General features: G+C 40.4%; 1 protein-coding gene across 1 annotated transcript in view; it reads left to right on the top strand.

Annotated features, from left to right (window-relative positions):
- Nucleotides 1–23,727, top strand: part of ARL15 (ADP ribosylation factor like GTPase 15) — a 404,981-nt gene that overhangs the window by 87,400 nt on the left and 293,854 nt on the right. The window lies entirely within an intron of this gene.

Raw genomic sequence — 23,727 nt, forward strand, 5'->3', positions numbered from 1 at the left:
GTGGTTTTTTTTTCTTTTTTTTTTTTTTTTTTTTAGAGGGTTCAAAGATTGTATGAAGCAAAGACTGGAAGCAGAATGTATTTGGAACCAGATACCCATTAGAAATGAGCTCTCTGATAATTTTCTCTTTGTGCTAATTCTCATGTAAGAGAATTAGGTGAGTCTCTGGCTCTAGAGACCTATGGGTCCTAAGTTTACCTCTCTACCTCTGTCTTGTCTCTCTCTTGGCTTGAGAAGATGTTTTGATTTGCTTTTCATAGCCCACCCTCTATCTCCTGCTTCTGTCCAGGTCCCTTCTCAAAAAAGAGTTACTCTGAGGAAAAGTTTACCTCCTAACACACCCACGGACCACATTCCCTGTTTTGTACCTACAGCTTTGAAGTGGTAATGCTGTTATTCTAGATTTCTGTGTTAACTCTGGGTTTTCTTGTCTTCTCACTGATGTGAGCACATTGACAGTTGTTCATGCACTCCGTGTAGGTATCTGAAGTGATGTATCCCTGAGGGATACTTGATGGTGCTTGTGTTGCCTGTAGCTGCCTTGTGTGACCTTGAGAGTGACCCCAGAGCATTCAGGCCTCTGTTGTCTCGCTTTTGGAGCAGAGGGCGACGTCTGGCACCCAAGATTTATAGGGCCCAGCAGACCTCTGCTCAGCCCCTATTTACATGGGCAAGGAAGGTGGAGGCCATCATGCGGAGGGGACTGCTCTTCTGTTTGTTCCCCTGAGCTCTCCCTCATCCGTCTGGGCCCTTGAAGTGACTTCAGGCAGCATGATTTTGTGGAAAGTGCTGGACTCTGGAAGACTCAGTAACTTCAAGCAAGTCTTCTTGCCCCGGACGCCTCCCTTAGAAACATGCTCATAGTAGTAATACTGGCCTTCCAGAGTGCCTCTGAGGATTAAGAGAGGTAGTAGATGTGGAAGAGCTGTGCCAACCCAAGGGAGAGATAAGGTCTGTGTTAGTCACGCCGTCTTCCTGGAGGTGGGATGACTCGTGAACACATTTTGGCTTTAGGAGGCCCTGAGGATCCTGTTATCTTCTCTCTTCTCTGGTGCAAGAAGGGAGAGGATGAGTTCAGATGACCTGCCCTCAGTGCTGACAGAGTCAGTGTTCTTTCGCTCAGTTATTGTGACATGTTTTGCCATGTCAGTTGAGATGGGTTGTGGTGTAGGAAAAAAGTTTGGATCCTTCAATGTCTCCCTTCAGTTGAAGGCAGATGAATGGTGGAATGGCTTTCCCGAATGTGGCTTTGATTTGAATTAGATTTCATTCATGTTAACTTCTTAAAAACTTTTCAAACAGACAAAGTGTTATCCAGAAGAACAGTTTTAAATAGTTTTTAAATTCAGAAAATTTTATGTCTATTTTCTCTATTGATTCCTTCTCCGGATTTGTTTCTCTTGGCCCCAGCTGGTCTTCCGGCATTATTGTAGGTAACCTCTCCTCCTACTTTCATGACTGGCTGAATGCCTGGCCTCTCCATTCCTCTTAATCAGCCAGCTTCTGCCCGTGTGTGGCCTGGACTTGCCTCATTCCTAAGGGTCCAAATTCTGAGCTCTCCTGCTCACAGCGTCCTGTCCTTTTACCTCCTTAGTCCTTTACTGCCTCTAAACCCACCTGTTCTTCATAGTCAGTCTAGTGAATGGCCATTTGGCTGTCCCTTTCTTCCGTCTGTCCCATCCTTCTCTTGCTGGTCCCTCAGGCCTGAACTCTAGAGCCCACCATCTCAGCTGTTTGCTCACTGGCATGCCTGGAATCCCTTGACCACCTCCCCCCCACACCCCATGGCTATACTCTTTCCCCCTCCCCCGAGGTATAATTGATATATGCCCTTGCCCTTCTAACTTTTTCTCTACCACTGTTCTGTCCTCTCCCAGCCTCCTCCCTACCCCCATTTCTACCTACTAGGCCCTTGAGAGTCACTGGAGAAAATCCCATTCTTGGCCCAAAAGCTTCTAATGTGGATGTTGGTCAAGTGGAATTTCCTTGCCCTTCTTTACAAGTCACTATTTATCCACATTTTACACACATTTCTAACCTTTTCCTGACTGTGTGTCCTTACTCCTTTCTGAGGTCAGCCTCTCTACTTGGGCACCCATTCATCTCCTTCAGGACCTCACAGTTAACTCTGCCCTCTCTTCCCTGTCTGCACTCTCTTTTCATAAACTCTCCTTCCTTCATTCCTGAACCACTTAATTTTGCAGAAGCCTTATTTTTTAACTCTCACCCCCTCAGTCACAAATTTCTCAGGAGGCTGCCTCTTCCCCCTTCTCCACTCTTCACCACCTTAGCCCTCTGGCCAAGTGGCATCCTTTCCTGTTCCGCTGGATCTGTTCTCTCAGCAAGGACCACTTCCCTAGTTGCCGAAGAATACTTCTTAACCTCTCTACTGCCTTTCACATAGTTGTCCACTCCAGCACCTCTCATGTGGTTCATTTCTCCTGAGTGGATGGATGAATGAAGGAACTTTTTCTCCCTTGGTTTCTTTCTTACCTTGGTACCTTCCTCTTTCACCTACAGGCTCCAACCACTCCTTTTTCAGTCTTCTTATTTTTTTTTTTTTTTTGGTCTGCTTGACTCTTTTATTTTTGGGTTTCCCCAAGTTGGCAGAATGATGGACATGAAGGGAATCTTAACTGAGTAACTACTGTGTGCCAAAGGCTGTCCTTCAGGTACTTTTTAACTACGCTGACTTTCCTAATCTTTGTAACAATCCTAAGAAGTATTTTTTTTTTCAGTCCCAGTATTATAAGAAAGTAGCTAAACTTGACAGAATTTAAGAAACCCGTGTTGTTACTAGTCTGTGGAAGAGCAGAGGTTTGAATCCTGTTTGATTCCAATGTTTGTGCTTTTCCCATGGGACTCTCACAGGACTAAGGTGGGGATCACCTTCCTGATTTACACACCGCCTAGCCTAGTCCTCATATATATTAAATATCCATTAAATATTTGAGGAGTAAATCTGTGATAATCGTCTATTACTATGGCTTCAGTCTTCTTGCATTTTTTTCTTTAAAAAATACTGACTCGAAAAAGTAGTATGTGTTTGATAAAAATACAAATAAAAGCATGTTATAAAGTTAAAGAGGAAAAAAAGAAAAAAAATTCCTTCCCTCCCCTACTCACCGCTCCTACTCTCAAGGGGCGGTGACAACTATCCTCTTTACACTGATGTCCAAGTTTTCAATTTCGGTCTCTAGATTCCTCTTGAGTTTCACAATCTAATCTCTAACTGCTGAGCCCAGATGCCGAATTATGGCTATTTATATTGTTTCCATATAATTGTCTGTACTCCCATTTTCGAAATTGTTTTGGATAGTGGCAGATGTGAAATCAGTCCATCAACCAGTTAATCTCTTGTACTGCCCATTGGCTCTGTGTACGTGTCTGACCCACTGGCCCCTCAAATTCATATTCTTCAAAATTAAACTCCTTTTCATTCTTAATCCTTCAACTCCATTTCCTGTGCCTTAGTCAATTGCAGTGCCACTTTCCTGTCATTCTTGTCTCAGCCCTCTTCATATGGTCCTTCAGTGCAGTGGCAGGTCCTTCCATTGTGTGGGGATCACCACAGTGCGTTCTCACTGCCACCGCTGAAGTTCAGCCACATCTCTTCCATCTTAGACACTTAGACCCTGGCCCCCTCGCCATCACCTTGCTCTCCTAACTGCACTCTGCTGGGACGAAGCTTCCTAAAACATAATGGTCATCGTGTCTCTTCACTGCATTGCCACAAGCACACTTTATCCTGGTATAATTTAAACTCTGGCCACATCTTTTTCTGGACTCTGCCCTGAATTTTTATTCATCTACTCGAACTTAAGCTTTCGTCTTCTTCACTCAGAATGCATCCAACATTCAAGGCACTGCTCAATTGCAACAGCATTGTGTTAACCTTCTCCTGAAATGCCTCCAGTTTCCAGTCCAGAGAAGCTCTCGCCATCCCCCATGCTGCCAGAGTTGCTGTTTATTCTCAGTCTTAGCACTTGATCTGTTCTGCCTGGTGGTAAGTTTGTAATCTTAGATCTATTGCCTCATTAGATAGTAAATTTTTTGAAAGGACTGCGTTGCAGTTAAATGGGTGTTTTGTTTGTATAATTTCTCAGCTCAATGCTGTTTGGATTTGTTTTCTTGAAACTTTGATTTGAGACCTTAAAATGGATCAAGTCTGTTATTTTCACATTTAGATAATGCAGTTCAGCAAGTTTATCTCTAAAAGTCCCAATCTAAAAAATGGAAGTCTTTGCCAAGTTGCCTAAATAAGTTCCTATTAATTATCAGTCAACCTATAGACCTTTTTATATCTCTGGAATTACTTAGGTAAGGTATTTTAGAATGACAGTAGGATTCAGCCTACCATGCCTACTGTGTGAACTTTCAAATGCCTCAAGAAAGGTACCATTAAAGTATTAGAAATATTAAGAATTTTAATTTTTAATCCTAACATAAACATTTCCTACAGTGTCTTTTTAACCAGGCCATTTTGAATATAAAATTTTTAAATGGGGGCCCCTCAGTAGTGCAGTCGGTTAAGCATCCAACTCTTCATTTCGGCAAAGGTCATGATCTCGGGGTTGTGGGATCAAGCCCTGAGTCGGGCTTCGCACTCAGTGAGGAGTCTGAGATTTTCTCTCCCTCTCCCTCTGCCCCTCCCACTTGTGCTTTCTCTCTCCCTTTCTCTCAAATAAATAAATCTTAAAATTTTTTTTAAACGATTTAGGTTCTAATTAAAAAATGTAGTTTTTAGAAATGATGGGAGGGTGGTTTACTGTTCTCATGAAAAAAGGATGAAGGCCATTTATCTCTCACCCAGGTGTCTTTAGATAACATGATGCATGATAATTTCAAGGCCTAGCCTCACTCCCAAAGGACATGTCTCCTTTCATGAATTATACTTAGTCCAGGCCTTGAAGTAAAAGAATGGGGAGGGTTTTCCCATATTTTCACTAGTACCCTCCAATTTTATCCCAATGGGTAGATGAAAAGTTTCTTACCAATCCCCTTCTTTGGGAAGATAAGAGAGCATTGGGTGGAAGGTGAAAGAGGGAGTATCTGTCCCTGCTCCCCCCACCTCCCATTCCCTACCTTGGAACAGTACCAGTACTTTAATACCTTTTAAGGTGATGATTTTACGTGCTTGTAAGACAAACATAGCTTTGATTTATTGCTGACTGGTGGTGTCAGTGTTAACTTAGATGAGAAGCTCCTAGAACACCATGATGACTTTTGTAGAAAAAGCACCATAGTGTCCAGATTGATGGCTTTAATATTTTTTGTTTTGTTTATGGGGTGAGCCCTAGCCAAATCATTTACAAGCTGGGCATCAGATCTCAGGGTTTGGGGGATTTTTTTTTGAAACGTGGTGTCACTTTATTGCCATACTCTCTATTCCTAAATCTTTTAGGTGAAAATAATCAGTCTTCTGTTTTTTTTCCCCCCAGTAAAATGCCAAGGAACTGACTTAATTGTGCTGTCTCTTTAAGTTTTTGTCCACAGGACACCTTAAGGAACTGAATGGTGCCTCTCAGAAGTGTGAGAATCATTTGGGTTCAAGAGAAACTTGCTTACTTATCCTTTCAGGATTGAGCTTTCAGTTCAGCTGGGTTCATGTTTACTTCCCATCCACTAGTATATAAAATTCGCTTTTAGAATTTATTTTGTTTATGCTTATGTGGTGCAGAAAGAGTATTTTCCAAGTCACTTGAATTTCTCCTGCCTTTTCATTGTTCAGAATTTTTCCAAACTTCTAAACAAAAACCATTACTGAGGAGACACACACACACACACATATGTTTCTGGCCAAATAACATAAAAATTACTTATTTGGGCCTCCATGATTTTTGGGGGGCATCCTGTTGTAAGCTTGACAGAGACTTATTATTAAGTGTGGTTTGTTTACATCTAGCTCTTTGTGTGAAATTCGTGCTTAAGAAGAGTAGGATTGTTTTAGATATATTTTCTCTTAAACCAGCTCGGCTCTTATTAACCCTTGTTTGAGGATGTGTGTGTGTGTGTGTGTGTGTGTATTTATATGGGGGGGGGGGGGGGCAGCATGTGTATGCACATGCCAGCTTCTTGATTGGTTTTTCAATCGTAAGATTCGAAAGAAAAAAAAAAGATTGCTGAAGTAGGAGGACAAAGGAATGCTCTCCTAACTGAGCTGGAATTGAAGTTTGTGTTTCATTTAAAATAACAAATCAGCAAATCCCTCTTCAACTATGTTGCATCAAGGTGAATTTTCCCTTCATTCTGGGCTTTGGACACTGTTTGCCTGGACATCTTCCCAGGAAACCTCCTGTGTAAAACCCCCTATTAAAGCAAAGTCATTATAAAATCATTTCATTTTTGTAATGCTTGTCTTCTGACCCACGTGAAATGTATGTACCACAACTCTTGAGGTGATAGTTTGGGTCTTAACCTTACTAAACAAGAAAATGGAAAGGGAACACAAATTCTCATAGATGCCTGGACTGATACAAAATTCAGATAAAAGGTAGTGATTCTTTCCTTCCATATGGTGAAGCAATTTGGGGAAAGAAATTAGACTCTAAGCAGCAAGACAATGTCAGATTGTGGGGGCGGGGGTGGGGGTGCCCGCTGCTGGTAGAGAATGCTTTTTCACTGCTCTCAATTCTGGAATTTTATTCAGAATTAAAGGAAGGAAAAAAAAAAAGGACAAGTGTCTATGATTTCACTCCCAGGACTTACCAGTCTTAGCGCCAAGGCCGGAGTCAGTGCCGTGGGTCTCACCAAAGCAGGGCAGGTGTCCCAGGCAGAGAGCACAGCTTAGTGGCCACCGTTAGTTCCCCAAACTAAACAAAGAATAGTAAGTGACATGATGTGCATTGTTTCTTATCTCTTGCTAGAGTCTGTTGCTGATTTCAGAGGGAAAATAAATGGGGTTTACTCCTCTGTGTAATTCCAGAATAAGCCCCATTTAATCACACTAGTAAACGTGGCGGAAGTGGAAGGAAGTAGCACTGTTCCCATATCACTGCTTTTTAAGGTCTCCTAGTACCTAGAGTGCTTTGGATGGGAGTTAAGGTGCTGATTATTGTATTAAACATTAAGAAAGAAGAAAGTTTCCAACCTAAGGCCACTGGTATCTGAATTCCATGCCATTATATTTCCAGGTAATGAAACCTGTCAAACAGAAGCCTAAGTGAGGACACGCTTGGGGGGGACCAGCTGAATAAAGTTCAGTAGCAGATTCCACTTAGATAAACCATCAACTCTGAAAAGCTGTATATCTCCTGCGGAAGCTTCTGTGTTTCCTCCTTTCATCTAGAGCAAAAACAAACAAAATGGAGGAAAAGGGAAGAGAATCATGTTCCTATGCTATATCAATTTTGAAGCCAATTTTGGCCTTTATAGCAAACTATGTTCCACACCTGCTGACCACAGATGTTTACGTATGGTAACAGGTAACTTGCTTTTGTACCATATAATCTGCGAGACATAAATAACTAGGCATTGTAATTATATGGCAGTTACCGTACAGTTGGAGTAGTTATGTGGTTATTAGTACCCCATAAAATAACGTGATAGTGTCTTGTTTTTATAATCTATTATAGGAATTTCTTTCCATACTTTCAAAGATCATAAATAATTTTGGTATCCTTGGACCAATCAATGAGAGCACTGCAAAGAAAGGTAGTTATTCCTCCAAGAGACCTGCTAAGTTACTCTCTTCCTGAAGAAATTCATATGAAATGTAGGACTAATTTTATGTGAAGGTTTTGATTTTTGCTAGCTAGTCACCCATAGCTTTGAAAGAACAGTCAGTTCTTTAGAAATTGAGTTTAGTCATTTTTTAGAAATTCCTAAAAATCACGTTATGAAATATTAGTAGTTACTGTTATCATTCTGTTCTTTTTTCCCTACCTTCCTTTTCTCCTTCTCTCCCTCCTCTATTTTTCTTTTTGTGACTATTGCCTTTTTTCACAGAGTAACCAATACAGTCTGTATCAGATTGGTTAAAAACAAAACCCAGGCTTATAAAAGGCACCCCCAAATAACTTGTATTCAATTAATATGTAATTTAAAAATGAGCTCTCCGCCTCTTTCTTTTGCAGACTGTCTTGGTTCCTGGTTCCTGTTTTTTAAACAGGGAAAGTTTTAGACCTTCTTGGTTCAACTCCTGTTGTCTGCTGCATACCTCACTGTCCCTACCAAAGAGGAGCATTGAATTTGAGATTTGATGCTTTTACTCTTTTTTTGTTTTCCTTCCACTCTGATCCTCTATATGTGGCTTCTTTGCAAAACAGTTTTGTGCAAGCAGACATGACTTAACTCCATTCCCTACATAGAGAACTATTCAACTTTACTTTTATGTGTTTTGAATACTGCCTCATCTGAGACTGTGACAGCAATAAAGTATGCATGGCCAACCTTATTTTAATAGCGTAAGAGAGCTGCTTTTAATTAATAAGTGGATCTCTTTATGTCTGGGGTTTTCGGTTTATTTTGTGGTTCTTTAGAGTTCTGCAATTATGTGGCCTAAAACGGCTACGTTAGTGGAGACTAAATCCTTTTAAAAATTTGTCATTTACATGTTTTGTGTCTGTAATGTGTTTTCGGATTACTGTCTTTAAGAAAAGAAAAAATAAAACAGCAGTAGCAGTTGCTCTCTAAAATGTTAAAATCCATAGCCCATACTTGTAGATATTTTAGCAGTCAAATGCAACTAATGGAAAGCAGCATCCATGTACACTGATGGAAGACTAGCCTCTCTCAAGTTGTTACATTATGCAGATCCAAGTTACTTTAGAGAACCCTCATATTGTATATTTCCCCATTTGACATATACTTGTAAACTACTAAAAAATTGGTAGAACTTTTATAAAGCCTCTGCTCTGTATCTTTGAGCATTAAAAAGGTGTGCAAAGGTTCTTCCATGCTGGTGATGTTATTGTAGGCTTGTCTGATATGCATGGATTTTTATTTAGGTCAGTCAAATCTAGGATTTCAGTGTGCACCATTGCTCCCTCCCAGAGGGGCTTTAATGGTACAGCAGGAATCCAGAGCCAGACTTGGATCCACAGTGACCCCAAGTAAAGTGATTTCCTTGGTAGTAATACGGAAGGAATGCTTTTATGATTGGCATATGAATGCTGATATCTTGGCCTGCTTATGCTGGTGTGTCATCTGCATTCGTCAGAAGATAATGCCCTTTATGCAGAATTAGATAGAATATTCTGTGGCATTGAAAAGAATTATCTGTAGGAGCAGGAGCATTCCATAGATACAGGTGTGACTGTTTTCTTGGCTGGATATGTGTTACTAGGTTAGTTTAGTCTGTGCGTCGCTGTATTTAAAATTTTCTAAAAATAATAAACACCGCTGCGTACACTTTAAAGGAAAAAGAGGCTCTCTCTCTCTCTCTCTTTTAAAGTCAGGTAAAACTGTGAGCCATCTGCGTCTTCCGTTTTCTTTTTGGTTCCCTGTGCAAGTGAACGGAAGGTTCCCTCTGGGCAGCTGAAACGGGAGGCTGCTGGTGCCCGCACTCCCCAGGCACGGTTCAGTGCTTGCCAGTGGATGGCAGTACCGTTCCACTGCAGTGGCTCGGAGTGCCTTCAAATGCTGCCTGACATGAAATCCCCAGGCTAATTTTGAAAAAGCCTGATCAGCTACATTAAGCAATGTTTGGGTGATTTTCTCCCCCTCTTTTAAACTTACAGAATTATAGCCACAGCCTGAAAGAACGCCATTCCTGCTAGACAACATGATTATCAGTTGTAATGTAGTCAGTCCAACATGGGAATGGCATAAAGATTTTAAACTGTATTTGTAAAAAGTCTATATAAATGTATAAAATGGTTAACAAGCATGATTATGATTTCTCACTTATTTTGTCTCAACTGTTTTCCCTTAATTCTATCTAGGGTAGCATCTGATCATTATGGTGGATCATCTGAGATGTGCATTTGTGTGTAAATGTTACTTCTTTTTATGCCTATGGGTCTGCACATATGCTTTGCAAATGAAATATTTTTAATCCTGTTAAGATATCTTGGTGTATATTAACTAACTTGTATACCAAAATGGCAAATATCTTTACAGTTTATTTGGAGGTTCAGGGAATAAGGCTCTCTTTGGGAAAGGGTAAATTACCTTTTTTTGCAATTCCTTTATGGAAACCTGCAGTACAGAAAAACTGTTCTGTTTTTCTTTGTGATCCAGATTATGTTGTAATACATAATAATAATTAACTCTCTATTTTAGGTTGAATATAAAATAACAAATATGATCATCATTTAAATGGAAACTTGCACAGTCGATTTGGCAGAATACATTTCCTGAATTTTTAAAATTTTAAGATCTTTCTAGGGAAGATTTCATACTATGGGAGGGTGAAATTGGTGGTTTATCCTTTTTACGAAACTAAAGCATCGCTACTACTACTCCATTTGAGAAGAAGATAAATATATTTTGTGAAGTACTTGGCGAGAAGTCTTTCAAATTAAACTGAATTTTAGGAAAACTGTGGCTTAACTGTTTACCTTTCATTTTCTCTTTACTGCATTTGTATCTAGAATGGTAAAATGACTAATTATATAGTTGAGCTTTTTTTTTCTACTTCAAGACATTTTAAAAACTGGAATGTAATGTTTTATTCTTTATTACTTTTAAAGCTTTAGCAGGTAGAGTAGAAACAGCTCAAACATCTGCATGCTGCTAAGTGTTTTAAAAGTCCTGTTTCAGTTACCATCTTTTGCTTCACTTGTATGGATATTCCAGGAGTCTTAACCACCATGTCACCTTGAAATTTGCAACATAAGCCACCATCAGTGATACAGCATGTAATTCCCGACCAGTTTTGTCATTGTCTTTTTAACCCCATGACATGATTAATACATTTTTAAAAAATTTACCTACGGTATATGTGTGTACATGCACCTACATAGACGTACGATGGAGAAACAACTATACTGCTGTCATAAAATATGTTGGTGGGACTCTGTGTAGCTTATGCTTAGGATGTATGAAAACTGGGTACATAACCTATTTACCATCTCCCAGCAGACAGACTAATAACAAATTCATGAGATTGTTTTAGTTATGTCCTTCCATCAGATATGAGCCAGCCAAGAAGCAAATCAATCGAAGTTTCTTATACTTGTTCACAGTGGAGTGAAACACCGCGTGTAGGAAGAACTTCCTTATCTCCCTGGGAAGTTTGGTTCACAGGGTGGTGAGGATTAAACAGTGCTTGGATGGTTTGCAGTTGAAGTGGTGCTGTTGAGTGATACATTTTGAAAGAGTAGCTTAAAGTTTTGAAGGAGTAATACATTGACTGAAAATTTCCTATCAGAGTGAATTCATAAAGACCTGTATTCATTTCTGCCTTGTTAAGTACCCTGGGACAAGTCAGGATTCTTCACATTTGACTAACAAGTGAGATTTCTGAAACAGTGTTTCTCTCCAGCCAACTATAGGATGAGGGTGGACCAAAAAAAAAAAATTGGCTTTGTTTCTATTTTATGCACAGCCAGACTTGCTCTTATGTTTGTAATATTTAAAGGAGTTCAATAGGAGGCCCTTGATTCTTTGATCTAATGCCACACTGCTGTTTAATGAGAAAAGTTTTTAATATTGTGTGCAATATTGAAAATTTCTGCCAGCTCAGACCAATATAATATAATGTTAGATTTACACCTTGGATCCCTTCTTTTATTTCTTGTCATGAATCCGCTGTGCCCCCCCCCCCCCCCCGGCTGAAACAGGTAATTACAAAGGTCCTCAGATCAATTTTTGTAAAGGGGCACCCTGACGGGTACCATGACTGAAGTGTGACATGAGCCTTTTCCAATACAATGGGTGGCCTAACATTCCTCTGGAAGCCCAAGCTCATTAAATATTCGGTTCCTTTTTTCCCCCCTCTCCCCCCTTCATGCACTTAGCTTGAGTCACACTAAGTCTGGGGTTTCTTCACTGAAGACTTAGGAAAATTGCTTCGAGTTCTCAGATTGAATTTTTTATGTGTATGACTTCATGATAGCATTAGCATGTGCTTTGATCCATGTGTGAATGGCGCTGGGTCGGCGCTTATTGCCATATCCAGATGGTGTTACAGGGAACAAACAGTTGTGTTTTAGGATTTCTCAATAGGCTGTCTAGACTGGCCGCGCAGCAGACAGATACAGCCACCCATCAAATTAGCGTTTGTCAGATTTATGGTAATGGTTCACCAAAGCCTTCCTGTCATTGACATTAAGATTTACGCCTCCAAAGTTATTTTGTCTTCCACAGAATATAGCTTGTGATTGCTTGGATTTAAAAAAAAAAAAAGAAAAGAAAAAGTTTAAGACAGAAAAGTCTTGCTGAATGTGAGCTGTTTCTGAATGAAAAGAAAAATATAAAAGGAATTAAACAGTGGCTGTGGCTCAGGAGCTGTATTGATTAGGGAAAGGCACCCTGCCCACCCCCACCCACACTCAAGTGATAAGAAGGATGTCCTGTTCAGGTCAGTGTCTCCCATTTGCCCTTGTTGGAAAGAAAAACATGTATGTGGGTGACTATGGCCAGATTCTGCCCTTTCATGTTGTTACTCTGGGGTAACGTGATCTGCTGCCCCAACGCGGTGGGAATAACCTTTTGACAGGCAGTATGTCCATTCGCAGTGGAAATGTTTTCCCAAGTCTGGCCAGGCTGCCTTTGATCATACCTCCTTCCAACGTGGGGTCACAGCTACTATGCTAGGGGAGAGTCACCGATTCCTGCGTGGAAAGTGAGAGACATGAGGGTTTAGAATAAATAAATAAATATGACCCAAACCCTCTTAAATTCTCCATCATTGATGTGATAAAGCTGGAAGTATGGAAAATGCCCACATGGAGCATTCAGGACATTTCAGGTTAAACTTCGTGTGTGTCTTTTTGCATAAATGGATTAAGGCATGTATTTTGCACATTTTGTCCAAAGCAGTTGGAGTAGTGAGGGTCCATCCCATCCCTGGCATGCTGAGGCATGTCTGAAAATGTGTTTTCCTATTGTATGTTGGTGTACATGACAAATGGTGAAGAGGCTGGGGGTTGATTAAAACTCCCAGACGGCCATGGCAGACAACATAGAGGGAAACAGGCTTTGCAGAGGTGAAAAGCTCCAGCATTTTTCAAAGGAAGCTCTTTCATCTGTCTGAGAACGGGCATTTGGGGAAACCCCTGCTAACCCCTTTGGTATGTCAGGATTGAGAACTGCTGCCTGTTCTCTTACAGGGCAGAATCCTTACAGAATTCTCACTCGCGGGGTATCTCTTATCTAGCCCAGTGTCTGGCACGAAGTGATCTCCATTCCTGGAGAAAGCGCTCTCTGTTAAACGTGCACTGGACTGAAGGCTTCCTACTAACCTCCAGTAGCCCCTGAGTATCCGAGGTGGTTTTACCTCCTTTCTGTCCTTCCTTTTGCTCTTGTGCCATACAATAATCATTTGATAGACTCCTTTGGGCTCTTTGTAAAGGCTTCACACTCACTTTTGTGTTCAAATTTAGTGATAAGTGTATTTTTACCACCGTAACAATGACAAAAAAGGATTGGTGTTTTTGTTTTGAGCACCACTTACAAGTCACATTCTCTCCAATATGATGCGATGGGTTTTCAGTTCTGCCCATTTTTCAAGTCTTTAAATATTGTATGAAGTGCACTAGATAAGAAAAGCTTTCTGTAATAATTTAAGTGTTACAGCATTCACTTAGTTTGGGGTGTATTTTTAATGAAGTTAGGACCAACTTATTGAAAAGAATTTCTCTCTGTCACATAGATATAAAACTAGATTTCTCAGAAAAACATGGGAACATGTTTGCTCATTAGAATTTTCCTCCAAAACTTCCTCTCCCTGTCCCTTCTTGTCTGTTCTTTTCTTTCCTGTTTTGCTCAAATTCCTGAGAGTTACTTGTTTGGATTCCTCTTGCAAAGCATATTTCTTAAGGACTCTTAATGGTTTTTACTTTGTTTTGATTAATTTCCAATTTATTGGTAAAAGGAGTGATCATTTGAGCAGTGTGTCAAAAACAAATCTGATTACTGCCTTATCTTTTGCAATGCTTAATTGGAGTTATGGGAACGGGTGGGGGGTTTCCTGGGGGGCATCCTATGTTAGTAGTGTATCTAGAACAGTTACCATCTTGGATTTGAACTATTTTACGTTTGTTGTAAGAAAGAGTATAATCTTTACAAGACATATTTATAGTGTTTTTAAAAAGTTAACTACCCTTCTTACACGGGTGTTTTCTTGGAAATTGGAAAGGTTGAAGGGAATGCCAATCTTTTAGCAAAGTGTGAAATGTTATTTGAATAAAAGCGTTTTTCTTTAGTAAGACTTTACTCTCTCTGGGAATCCTCCACATTTGTGATTTGGGTTTTGCTATTTTCGAATGAAATTTTGACTGTGTACCTCATGCTATATTTGCTTGATCAAATAATATAAAGAACTCATAGGATGTTAGACCTTAGAGAGCATCTCATTGAACAGTCTCATTTTTCCAGTTGGAGATGGAGGCATGCCTAGGTTAAGTATTTTTGCTCAGGTTGCAAAGCCAGGCTGCGGGACTGTCATTCAGGTGTCTCAGTCTCTGCTTCCCCATTTAACTCACAATTTTTAGGGAGCCAGAGATAGATTTACTTTGATTGGATTTTTTTTTTCGTCCCCCATCAGACGTGCTTAATCTTAATCTCCATTTGACTAATTAGTTCAAAGCAAAGAAAGCACACTTAATTTTCTTGGAGCGGATTATACCAATAGAGAAAATACAAAAAATAAAGTCCAATGTGACAAATACTGTCAATTGTATACCCAGTAACTGTTCATCCATTTCTAGTATAAGAAGCCTAGTTTTATTTGAGGTAGCAATGTGTCTAGGCCTAGGCAATGAATGGATCATGGTTTGTCTAAGATGCTTATGAGTCTTGGGTTGTGCCCATCTGTGTTGCTTTGTTCTAACCAATGATGGGGGGGGGGGTGTCTGGTTGAGGCGCTTTTGGGGAAACTTTTGCTTTCTTGTGAAAGGGACAGATGTGGTTGCCTCAGCCCCCCTACCTCTCCACCTCCCATTGCTCTTCCTTTTACCTTGAACATGGATATGACATCTGGAGCTGCTGTGGCCTTCTTGTTACCTTGGGGTGGTTTTTCGGTTTGTTTGTTTTAGTTCTATCTCTTTAAACCAGGGGTTTGACATCTTGATTAAACTGGTGGTTGGCAAATTAGGACCTTTGGGCTGGCTGCCTTTTTAAAACTGAGGTGTTATTGGAACACAGCCACACGCATTGATTAGGTATTGTCAGTGGCTGCTTCCAGGCTACAAGGACACAGTTGAGTAGTTACCACAGAGACTATTTAGCCCAAAGCCTAAAACGGCTACTCTCTGGCCCTTTTAAGTTTGCTGACCCTTGGTTTAAAGCACCATAAAGTGAGATTTCAGTTACTTGCAGCCAAACACATTCCTCGTGGAATCAACCAGTAACCAGAGAGCTCTGAACACATTTGTGATCAGCATTTCCACCTGTTGAGTTGAATCTTGTCTGGTTAACCAGGTCTGCGCCAGATGAGCATGTTCCTCATTTTGGGTTTTGTCCATTTAATCTCTCCTTCCTTCCTTAACTTTGATTGTCTTTATATTTTCTTTTTAAAAGTAAGATGAGAATGTAAACACATTTCACTTAAGTGCAACCTAAAACTCCCATCAGCTCTCTGATGTTGCAGTATTATAACTGAGCAAGGAATTGGTTTCTGGAGCATAGATAAGGAAGATTGCCTCGGTTTTCACTCAGTGAATAGGGCCTGTTGATGGATTTTAAAGTCTTAACGGATATGATAACCTCCCCCCCCCCCCACACACACAACTTGTTGCCTTCTGTGATCTAGTAGGACCAGAGAAAACTGGCAGTGACACCCAGTCTGTGACCATGTGTCCTACTTTATGCACATCAAACAAGTCACTAACCTGATAGGGGAAGATAACCTGGAAATACAGGTCTGTTTTCAATAACAGCTGTGTCTTTTGAGCAATAAACAGAACCCTAGTTTGATTTTGCATGAAGGTAGAACATCCCCGTATGTGTGAGTACAAAGATAAAAGTCACCTAATAAAAAATATTTTCCTGCTGGTTGCTAAAAAGTATCAGGTAGTAACTGTATTGGTTTTGCCAGTTGCATCATGTAGTGTTGCAGAAAGAGCATTAGATCAGGTTCTAGGAGACTCAGTTAACCAGGAGTCTTGTCAACCGAGTTAACTTCATTGTGCACAGTTCTATATGGACAAGGGCATTTAAGGTCTCCTCCAATTCTAAGATGGTTATACTTTTGAAAATTCTTCAGAGTGTTTGGAACTTACTTGAGGAGTCAATTCAGACAACCAAACAATAAAAAAAAAAAAAAACTCTTGGGAAAATCAAGGTACTTTATTCAGAATGACCTTCTAATTTTGAGGCCCAGGTGCCTCAGATTTTGCCATTGCTCAGGTATCCTTTAACATCAGAGGAATTTTCTGGAAATGGAAACTTCTGGGTGAACTTGGGTTCTCTAAGGGCGATTTGCAATACTATATTTTGACAATCAAATAAAATATATTTCACAGTAAATTTATTTTTTGAAGTATCATTGAGTTTCTTCAAGCCACTGTCTTGAAAGTATATATTTTCAAGGAAATAATGGAACCAAATTAGTTGGAAATTCCAGGGAGTCCAGTAAAAATGGGTAATACCAATACATGGTTAATTCAGCCAAAATTCTCTTGCCTTGCTTAAGAAATGACAGTTCACGAAAGACAGAATTTTAATTGCAGGAATTTTATGATTACAATACCTGTGTCACAGAATCTTAATACTATTTTGAAGTAGGTACGTTGAGACATTTCTTGCTGTTTAGTAAGAACTGCTTGATACAAAGAAAAAGCTTGTTTTTTTGAATTAATGCTTGTTTTTCTTTGGCTTTTCAATTTCCAGGAAGACATAAAGGGACAAATATTTTGGTATAGGGTTCAATCTAAACATTAAGAAAGAAAAAAATTATTTCTACTACTTCCTTTTTTTCCTTTTTCAGAGAACTGTCTCTAGCTGTTCTGGAAAGTATGCTCTAATTAACACTCTGTAATGCCCTAACTCACTGTGTATCTTTATACTTTTAAGAGAAATTTGTGATGTTAGAAAAAGTTAACCATTTGACTCCTTTGAGGGAAAGGTGGGTTATGAATACATAAAAGTTAAAAAATAAAAAAGGCTGCTAGTTTGAAAGACTCTGAAAGAATGTTGACTTTGCAAATAACTTCACAAATTAGCCATTATTTATGCAGCGTGTCTGGTCAGTGTCTAGGTACTAACAAATGATGTATCGGAGGTGAAATTTCCCCCCCCCCCAAAATGTGCTTTTGAAAAAAGGCCTCAGAATTGTCACTTAAAAAGAATAGCATTTTCTGTGCTATAAAATACAGGCACACATATTTTTCTAGTATGATAAGGGATGCAGAAGTGAATATTGAATTCTGTTCCATATCTCTTGCTTTTTTATTTAGTTTTTGTTCCTATATAGTCCTGATAAAAAATAATCTTAAAAGGGCCAAATAATTTTCAAAAGTATATTATGAAAACAAGTGGTGACTTTTTTCTCCCCTAATTCCCTCTAACTTTCCTCTAGTTTTCTTCAGTTTCAACTATTTAGCTTTTTATCATGTGTGTGTTTACCTCTGTCATTCTAAATACTGTGCTTATGTGGCTGCTTGGATTTTTCAGTTTCTGGTACTCTCTCTTGTAAATGCTATTCATGGCTCTTGTGAAATTAGGATTACTCTTTCGTCTTGTTCAGGTCTTCTCCCTGGAGTTACTGATTGTCCTGTCTTGTCACTTAAGCTGTATCCTCATAAATTCATTCCCCATTCCTCCTGGTAATAATTTCAAACAGGTATGCTGTGCAAGTCTATCTGGTCATCTTGGTGGTATTTCTCCCGGAGCTCCCAATCTGCTGCCATCTGGATTGGTTGCTGTCCAGGTTGCTGCGTGGCTGTCCTCCCCCAGCCCCCTGGATTATCATGCCAGGGAATCCCCTGACTTCTTGTGTAGGATCCCTGCTGGGCTCCAAGTCTTCGTCTTTCTTGGCTTACTCCAGGGTGCACTGGAGGTCAGTTTTTTGACGTTTTGCTTATCAAACTCATGATTGATGGTCTAGTTGGTGTAGAATTCTAGGTTGGGAATAATTTTTCCCTTATGGTTTTGAAAGTATTGCTCCATTTGCTTCTAAGCTTCCAGTTTTGCTCTCTAGAGGACCAATGTCATTTTGATCCTGAACTCTTTGTATCTGATCTGTTTTTTGTGTGTGTGGTGGTGGTGGTGGTGATTTTCGTTGTTGTTGTTTTTTGTTTGTTTCAGAATCCAGTTTGGAAACTCCAGTCTTCTGAAATTTCATGGTGTCTGAAATCAGTGTGACTGTTTTCATAGCCAGATGTGTTAGACCTTTCAACTTAAAAACTCAAATCCTTTAGTTCTGTGAAACTTTCTTGATTTTTTTTTTTTTTCTTGATTGGCTCTCCTGGAGTGATCCTCTAATCTTTGTGACTTATATTTTTCATCTCTTTGTTTTTTTGCTCTGTTTCCTGGGAGATTTTTTCTTAAATTTATCTTAAGTCTTTTATTGAGTTCCAAATTTTTGCCCACCCATTTTTTTCCCTACTTCGATTCTTTTTTGTTTTGTAGTATCTTGTTGCTGTTCTTTCATGAACACATTATCTTCTAACTTTAGGCTTTTTTGACATTAACAATATAGATCTGTTTTCATCTCCCTGTACAGCTCAGTTTTTCTCAAGTTGCCTTTTGTTTCTGTTAGGTTTCTATTTTTTGTATTAATGACTTTTCTTAGATGCTCAGCAATTCTCGCCTGTTAAAAGTGGGGCATATAAAGCTAATTCAGTTCTCTGTGCCCAAGTGGGACTTGTCTGCTCTGAGTTTCACCCCAGAAGTGTTTGGTGGTTTTATCCGGGAGGGTCTAGTAATCATACCTTTAGGTTTTCTCTCTTGGGCTGGTCAGATACTCCCAACAACCTCTCAAGCTCCCACCTGGAGGATATAAGCTTAGTTCTCAGTGCTCAGGGAAGCATGTAGGCCAAAGGGCCCAGGGACCTGAGAATTCACTATGTTAAAGTTTCCCTTGGTTCTCTAGGGCACCTGGGTGGCTCAGTTGGTTAAGCGTCCTATTCTTGATCTCAGTTCAGGTCTTAATCTCAGGATCGTGAGTATAAGCCCCGAGTAGGGCTCCACACTGGGTGTCAAGTCTACTTAAAGAAAAAAAAATTTTTTTTTGCTTGATTCCCCTTTTCTGCACATACCCCTGTTATAAGCTGTGCCTGGCGCTCCTCAGTTCAGATACTGAGTTCCATATCTCCCAGGGACGAAGCCTCTAGTCTTCTACTGGGGTAGGCAGGGACAGTTGCCCAGCTAGTGAAATGGGGAAGCAAATCAAGAACTACAAGTCTTTTAAAGGACTTGCAACCAGTCCTTCTCTTTTCAGCCGCACCTTCACTCTCCCTTAGAAGGGATCTCGGATTCCACCAATTTCTGCGCTGCTCCGGAGTCCTGTGAGCTAAGTGTGTCGTCTGACCCTTCCCCCACTGCTTGTGGAGATGGAATTCTTCCGCTCTGCTGGGCCACACTTACCACTCCTTCTGCCAGCTGCTTGCCCGAAAGTTGTAGTTCTTTTCTTTGTCCAAGTGTGGTTGTCGTTTGAAAAAGATCTTTTAATCATTTCAGTACAGTTGCAGGTGAAGGTGGAACTAAATGATTATGTTTTATCGGCCACTTGAATCAGAAGTCTTTCCTCATTTTTCTTACCATACAGATTGCCTTCTCAGCAGTTTGGTCAGAGAGTCTGTGTGCTGTCGGAGCCATTCCACAGAAGTAAGAGCAAACGGAGGCACACTCGGCCTGTGTTTCGATGCTTGTGCCTTTCACTTGTTGTTGTTGTTGTTGTTTAGATCTATTTATTTTAGAGGGAGCACAAGTGGGAGGAAGGCCAGAGGGAGAGAGAATCCCAAGCGGACTCAGCCCGAGCGCGGAGCCCAACGTGGGGCTGAATCCCAGGACCCTGAGATCATGACGTGAGCGGAAACCAAGAGTCCGATGTTTAACTGATGGGGCCACCCAGGCGCCCCTGTGCCTTTCACATTTCTTTTTTTTTTTTAAAGAGGTAACATTGGGCTCCAGTGAAATGTCTCTATCAGAAGGGTTTTCAGTGCACGTGGGCTGTTTTCTCACTCTCCCTGTGCATACGACACCCCCACTCCGGCATACTGAAAGGAACTGGGTGTAGGCGTGTGCCGCATCCTGTGCACCTACACAGTAGTGCTTAGGGTCCGGGTATGTTTTGTGTATTCTGCTCATGTGGTTTAGGGCACCAAAGAGCCGTGGTAGAGGGGCATGGTTTCTCTGAAAAAAGGGCAAGAAAACATAACAGCAACTGATGCATGGACCTCTTTCTTAACTCATTTGGAGGGATTGGGGTTTGTTGGATTAGATGAGCCTTTCCAGTTCCAAATTGGCCATCACTTAAGAATTTTGAAAGTCAATTTATGTTATTTAATATTGCTAATTTTCTCAGATGTGGAATTTGGATATTCATCATTTGGCTTTATCTGAGATGTTGGTTATAGACAGTTGTAGTCTATCTTCAGGGGTTATTGGAAGACTTTTGGTTCAGGTGTATTCATAGTTTGGCTGCCCCTTACCTTTTCTTGGGCCTCTTTCCTGCTTTCCGCAATGGCTACTTCACTATCGCATGGGCCTTTTCAATTTCCATAACAAGTCAAACTATTTTCTTCCTCAAGGCTTACACAACTGCAGCTCCTTCTCCATTCTTTTCCTCGTTCTCAGTCTGGCTAACTTTCATCTATCTTTCAGCTAAGATTGCCGCCCCCCCCCCCCCCCCCCCCCCCCCGGGTATGTCTTCCTAACTCCGTTTAAATTGGACTAGCTCTGTTAAACTTTTAAAAAACACGCTATTGCGGCACCTGGGTGGCTCAGTTGGTTAAGCAGCCAACTCTTGGTTTCGGCTCAGGTCATGATCTCAGGGTCGTGAGATCGAGCCCTGCATTGGGCTCCATGCTCAGTGTGAAGTCTGCCTGAGTTCTTTCCCCTTCCCTTCCCTCTCTCTACCCCCTCTGTTCCCTACCCCACCCCCCGCTTGCATGTGCACTCTCTTTCTGTCTCTCTCAAATAAACAAAATCTTTAAAAAGCACCCTATTCTTTTCCTTCATAGTATTTCTCACTGTCAGTATTAAAATGTTTGTGTTTCTCCTTGTTTAGCATTTAACTTCCTCTCTGGACTATTAACTTCCACGAAGGCAGGGAGCATGCCTTCTTGTTCATCTTTTGGCACCCATGAGCCTCTAATTACTGTGTTTGAGATGCTGGAGTTTGTTGTTTTTGCCACTGTAAGTCTTAACAACTGTACAGAAACGATAAAACTGCTAGGATTAAACGGGTTTAGACTTTCGGCCAGTTCATTGTAAAACTCATTGTCTGTTACTCCCACTATTTGGTTTCTTTTCTTTTTCCTATTGAGGTCTCTTATTTGGTGCTATTAATCTGGATTCTCCAAAGAGAATTTAAAAACTATTTAAAGGGACACCTGGGTGGCCCCGTCGGTTAAGCATCTGCCATCGGCTAAGCATCTGCCGTCGGCTAAGCATCTGCCGTCGGCTCAGGTCATGATTCCGGGGTCCTGGGATTGAGCCCCACATCGGGCTCCCTGCTTGGCGGCAAGCCCGCTTCTCCCTTTCCCTCTGCCTGTTACTTCCCCTGCTTGTGCTCTCTGTCAAAAAAATAAATAAAATCTTAAAAAAAAAATTATTAAAAAATAGCGATCCTCAGGTATCTCTAGTGGCTGTTGCTGGAGACAGTCTTCTTCATGCCTTTGTCTGGAAGTTCCTAGAGGACAAGAACCTGCCTTTCACATATTTGGTTCTCCATTGCAAAATGTCACTTGCTTTAACTGTTACCTAAATATGGCAGTGCTCACATAAGGTTTGTTGAACGATTAATCATATGTAAGATACCAGGTTTGAGTTCCTCACTGGGTCTTGGGTCTAATAATAATTGAAGTGGCATGTCCCTCAGCTCCTAGAAGACCACGCCTTGTAGTCAAAGAACAGATCTGCAGTATGTTAGATGGGCCAGCCAGTGAAGATGGACAGTAATTCGGAGATGTCTGGTATTTGGGGATCCAGGGCCAGGCCCTAACCTGTTGAGAAGAAACAACGTAGAATAACTTTGTTACCTGCTGTCTTTTCCCTAAGAGGTATAAATTTTTGGGCAGTGGTTAAATTTTTGAAAGCAGATTAGGCCTGTGTTCAAATTCCAGATTGTGTTAGCTGTATAATCTTGGGCAAGTGTTTTCTCTAAACTGCAGTTTCCTTCAGGGTCACAGGGGCTGATTAAAGTGCGTACCTCCCAGGGGAGTTGTGAGGATTAAATGCGATAATCCTTCTAAAGTGCTTGGGAAGTACTTCACCCAGACTGAGAGCTCTCCACACCATAGCAGTTACTAGATTTTTCAGGGGTGTGCAATCAGGGGAGTTGGAAAAGTGCAAGGGAATTAGTAGCAAAGATAATTATTAGTAAATGACTCAACATTTTTCCGGGTATTTCATGAAAAATACTCCACAAGCTACATATAAATACATGGATTCTGAGTGGTAACTGAGTTTTCCTGGCTCTAAAATTAGGCAGAAATGTTCAGAATCACTGCTTTAATTTTGACTTTGGATCCACAATTCTGAGAAATTTTGAGTATTTAACCTTAACTTTACAAATTTTATTGTGCCTACACTGCCATATAAAAAGGTAGGGAAAAAGTACAAAACTTGTCTTGAAACTTCTTTACCATTATCAAAATTTTAGGGTGTGTGCATTTTCATTAGTTTCTAGAAGGAAGATTGGGTATTGGGTAATTTGTCAGGGACTTTAAGAAGGCCACAGTCTGGAATCAGCTTAAAAGGGAACAACACAAATTCATGTTTAGGTATCATAGGTACTGATGAACAATTCAAAGCAATGTACATCTGCCAAAAATCTTAGTTCATTTATGACAGTTTAAGACTAAGTTCTTAGAGGAAGTGTTGGGAAAGAAAGAAAAGTGAAAATCTTAATTCTTGAAAATATGGGCAGTGTGGAATTTCTGCAAGTCTCCTAGGGAATTACAGCAAATACAATGGAGTCTGGCATAGATGATGGTCGCATGTGATCTGTTTTTTTATTGGTGCTCATAACCGTGGATGGAAAAGTTGTCTTTATCCCAAAGGACATTTTGTGGTTTGATTAACATGTGACAAATACATTGATTTCCTCCTCAAAATGAAAACTGTATATAACCTAATATATCCTTTATTACTCAACTTTCCAAAGATTTTTATGTACTAGCTTCCAGATTTAGGGATTTTATGGAACATAATAAAGACAAAAGCCTGGATATACGGCTTTACTTTGCCATAAAGACATTAGAAAAACAATACTTATGTACCGTCACTAAGTTCATTTCATGACAGAGAAAGCTTTCACCCCTCCTACCCCTCGGCCTCAGTAGCAAGTTTATAAAGGTAACTTTTTATAGAAAGAAAAGCCCTATATTCTTAACTTTCTCAGTTCACTGTGGATCACTGACCTTCTTAGCTCACACAGCAGTTCTGGGGATCATTCATTTGTATATGGAATGGTCCTAGTTGATGGCTCCACACATACAAAGGAATTGCCAT

The sequence above is a fragment of the Neomonachus schauinslandi genome, chromosome 7 (assembly GCF_002201575.2).
Source record: "Neomonachus schauinslandi chromosome 7, ASM220157v2, whole genome shotgun sequence".
In the NCBI taxonomy this organism is placed as follows: Eukaryota; Metazoa; Chordata; class Mammalia; order Carnivora; family Phocidae; genus Neomonachus; species Neomonachus schauinslandi.